Genomic DNA, 5,000 nt, shown 5'->3' on the forward strand with positions numbered 1-5,000 from the left:
CCGAGGATATAAGATACATGTTTTGGTTGTTTGCGGATCATAAATGGTGAATGTTTGATGTTTGGTTCGTGCATACTTTGAAAAACTGACCAGAAATCTCTGCCCAGATGGTTGCGCGGCGCGCCCCATCCCCGCGCGGCGCGCGGATTGGCCTGGCCAGAATTCTGCTCACTTTGTCACTTTTCACGCAAAATGTTTGACTAGCTATCGACCTCCGATTCACATGAAACTTGTTTTAATATACTTGTATATGAATATTTAGCATAGAAAAATAGTCCGGGACCCGACCCGAACGCGTTGACTTTTTCGTTGACTTTGACCAAGTTTGACTTTTAGTCAAACTTAACCAAACTTTTATACAATCATTCTAACATGCTTTTATACTTGTTTCTTGTATGAAACTTGACAACGTGATTCACATGCTATATTTAATCGAGTCGTATTGAGCCATAGGACTAATTGAACACATTTCACCCGACCTTGTGTCGTAACCGGTTAATTGATATAACTTACTTGTTTAGGTCAAGGCTAAGCAACTTTCATGCACACGTTTACTTGTTGAAGTACTTTATTAACTCTTGCACTCAAGGTGAGATCATAGTCCCACTTTTTCAATCACTTTTATTCTTTACATCGTGGGCTGAGAAACACATACATTTCATACTTATATACTTTTCATGCTTTTACATTGTGAACAAATACGAATACAAAGATGCATACGAGTTTGAACAAAAGTCCTCAATCCAATTATCATTAGTTCCACTTGCAGGGTGTAAGTGTAAGCGTGTAATTATGTTGTGTGGCCATACGGGTTTAACAAACCCTCATTCAGACGGTTCGCTACCGTTAGTGAGTGAAATATAATTTCAACAATGTATAGTGTAAGTTCTAACACTAAATTCAAAAATTCAGAGGGAAGATTCGGTTAAGCCTTGATAATTGGGTGCTCGTGATACAAATACTATTTTGGAATGTGAATGATTCTGGTTGAGCAATTCTTAAAGAACCTTGTGGTTCAATACAATTTACTTACTAAACCTATGATTTCACCAACGTTTTTCGTTGACAGATTTCTATGTTTTTCTCAGGTCTTGCACGATATGTGATACATGCTTCCGCTCATTATTTGATACTTGCTTTGGATGTCGAGTATACATGCTTTTCATGGAGCGTCTTTTGACTTTACTTTAAACCGTGTCGCCTAGATTTCAATCGTACTTATAACGTTGTAACTTAACTTTTGGTTGAACAATTCTTGTAAACTTTGAAACAATCTTTATTTTGAAATGAAGGCGACATATTTTGGTCAAACGTTATCTTAAAGACTTATAATCAGGTAATGGGACCCACGTAGCCGACGCCGTCACTTGACGATTTGTCGGGGTCGCTACAAGTGGTATCAGAGCCTTGGTTGTAGGGATTTAGAGTTCATTTGTGTCCACCCCGAGTCATAGGGTACATAGGTGAATCTAGACTACAACCGGCATATAGACTGAAGTAGGAATTTCTTGACTATTTGTGCATTTATACTCGAACTCTTCTATCATATCTAACTCGTATTCGATCTTGATCTTACGTAGATAAATTTTGTTGACGCGCCACCTTGACTTTATGAAGTAATGTTAAATGCACATGAGAATCAGGGTAATATAATTTCCGGGATTATATTACGGTGATTCATATGGACATTCCGACATTATGACATAAAGAATTTAAGGCGAGTCAAGGAAAATTTTCTCTACATCATCATTCCATATCATGATTAGTATTATTGAGAATACTAATCAACGATATTCTTGTGTCTTGAAGGAACAATGCCTCCCCGTCGCGGGCCACGTAATGAAACTTCCGAACAAGCTTTTCAACGCATGATAGCCACCGCCATAGGTGCGGCTATGGCTAGTATCTCCTCCGACATCAATAACAACCACAACCACAACAACCATGGAGCCGGTAATTCAAACGAGAGTTGCTCCTACAAAACTTTCATGGGGTGCAAACCTCACACCTTCGATGGGACCGGAGGACCGGTGGTGCTCACCCGATGGTTTGAGCAAACAGAAGCCGTCTTTAGCATAAGCAGTTGTCGAGACCAAGACAAAGTCAAATATTCCACCCACACTTTTGCCGGTATCGCCCTCACATGGTGGAATACGTATGTGCTGTCGGTGGGTATCGATGAAGCCCACACACTCTCATGGGCCGACTTAAAGAAAAAGATGATCACCGAATACTTCCCGCGCGAAGAGACCCGTAAGCTCGAACACGAACTAAGAACTTTAAAAGCGGTCGGGAATGACCTTAAGACCTATAATCAACGATTCTCCGAACTTGCTTTGATGTGCCCAAATCTTGTGAACCCCGAATCTTTAAGGGTTGAACTTTACATGGATGGTCTCCCCAAGAGCATCAAACAAGGAGTAATGTCATCCAAACCCGCTAACCACCAAGAGGCTTTGAATATGGCCCGCCAATTGATTGAAACAGTGGACGAGATTGAAGTGCCGGCACGTAAAGCTGAGGATAAGTCGGGTGACAACAAAAGAAAATGGGAAGCCCCCCAATCAAGCAATTACAACAACCCCGCCAAGAAGCCCTTCATCCCCAACGGCAAGAAAGGTTATACCGGACACCTACCGTATTGTAACGAGTGCTACAAACATCATTTAGGTGAATGTGGCAAACCATTTTGCTTGAAGTGCCAAAGAAGTGGCCATGTAGCCCACGATTGTAGGAATACCGCTCCCGTCGCCCAAAAGGAGCACAATGCACCCAAGACGGGTGTTTGTTTTGAATGTGGCCAACCGGGTCATTTTAGGAGTGCGTGCCCAAATAAGAAAATCAACCCCAACGCACGCCGTTAAACTTTCAACATCAACGCCTAGGATGCCCGAGACGACGATGGACTAGTCACGGGTATGTTTCTTCTCGAAATTCTCACGTTTCATGTTTATTCGATTCGGTTACCGTTAGACATTTTATAAACAAGTCTTTGATTCGTGCTCTTTACATTCCACTTTTTCCCCTAAATACTACTTAGACGATTTAAGTGACCAACGGAAAATATTGTGTGCCTATAAATTTTATTGGAGGATATACGTTAAGATTTTTGACTTGACACTTATAGAACTAGGGAGCTCGAAACCTATTCGTTAAAAAAAAAAAAAAAAAAAAAAAAAAAAAAAAAAAAATTTTCCCCATCATCTTGTACAGATTATTGTGAACTGAGTAATTTTCGGTTGGAAAACCGATACCCTCTCCCTCGCATCCATGACCTCATGATTTCTTGCATGAATCCCGTGTGTATTCCAAAACGACCTCCGTTCCGGTTATCATCAATTGGGGGTTAAGTGAGACGATGTCTCCTAAGCCACTTTCCGAACTCGCAACGTTAGTTGTAAAACTCTCTTAGTACCGTTTGATTTATTTAGGGCTCGCCCGTATCCATAAACCTCTTGAACCGCGTATGCAAATTCATATAGACTAATCTGTTATCGTATTTATAGATGACATCTTAACTTATTTAAGTAAAGAAGGAAAACGAACAACATCACCATCTTACGCTCGAACTTTTGAGAAAAGAGCAACTTTATACCAAATTCTCCGAGTGAGAATTTCTGTTGAACGAAGTCCAATTTTCTAGACCATGATGTTAATGGTCAAGGCATTACAATCAATCTCGAAATCAAGCCACATGTAATCAGGAAACTCTCCCAACTCAGACTTGTATTCGTAAAATCTTAGATCTCGCCTGTTATCACCGAAGATTCATTTCTGACTTTTCTCGTGTTGCCCGACTTTTACACTCGTTAACTCACTAAGGGAAAACTTTAAACCTCTCCGTGTTCGAACCTTGAGCGTGATTCTTCACACCAACATTTCTAGTTAAAATCGTATAGCAACAGATGGAACTCAAACATGGAAATATTTCTACATGAACGCCGAAAGGCATACTCTCTCGACTCAAAATTAACGTAACTAAAATTCGTTATTTTGCACGAAGAATTCGAATATTAAACTGTAGATCCGATCAACTTTCTCGTCATCACGTACCACACACATACCTCTGTTATTTCACCGTTACTGTCTGATATTACTGGAATTTAAGATAACACACAATCCAACGATACTTCACTCTTCTTTGACTTAACGCCCTTGTGTTTCTGATAATCGGTCAACTACTATTCAACCCCGAACTATACAACTACGTGTACTACCTCGTTTCTCTTTCAGACTTCAACTTTTGACAACTAGAGGCACGTTATGGCAACCTCGAGATGTAAGCTCATCCTATTCAAAGTCCTCATTTCACTCCTATCCTCATCGCTCGCATTTCCGTTTAAGGAAACTCCTTGTAACATTTCTCCATGGGTAGATAAACTCCTCATATTACATTAGTATTCGCCACGAGGGTGGATAGTCCTAACGAACATTTTTTTTCAAACCCTAACTGACTTGTTCAAACATATCTTAAGAGATTCTATTCCAACACGGTGTATCTTCGTCATTTATCCTGTATCGAAATACTCGTTTCACTTCTAGCGTTACAAGAGACCTTGGGAACCCGCATAGACACATGTACCGTGTATCTCCCACAAACAGACGAACCGAACAAACGAACGATTTACGTCTTCGAAAGACATGTTTCAAACTTGCATGGTCGCTTTTAGTTGATCCCTCATACTACGATAGTTACCGTTCTTGTACTAACGCCGCACTTCCGAAACCCTATATGACCGCAAATGTCATACCCCTATTCGTTGGACCAACGCATGTGGCAAACAAACACCGAAATCTGAACTACATCAGGAAACAACAATTGAGATCGTTCAAGTCCGAGAAGGGCTCGAGATGACCCGTAGTCGCCAGAAGAGTTATACCAAACTTAGATGAAAACCTCACAAATCCCAGTGTGTAACCGCATAATATTGAGAAACCGCACCTTGGAAAGGTGTAATCCAATTTGGGAAATCGAGAAAGGCTATATCCGCAATATCGAA

Source organism: Rutidosis leptorrhynchoides, chromosome 11 (assembly GCF_046630445.1).
Source record: "Rutidosis leptorrhynchoides isolate AG116_Rl617_1_P2 chromosome 11, CSIRO_AGI_Rlap_v1, whole genome shotgun sequence".
In the NCBI taxonomy this organism is placed as follows: domain Eukaryota; kingdom Viridiplantae; phylum Streptophyta; class Magnoliopsida; order Asterales; family Asteraceae; genus Rutidosis; species Rutidosis leptorrhynchoides.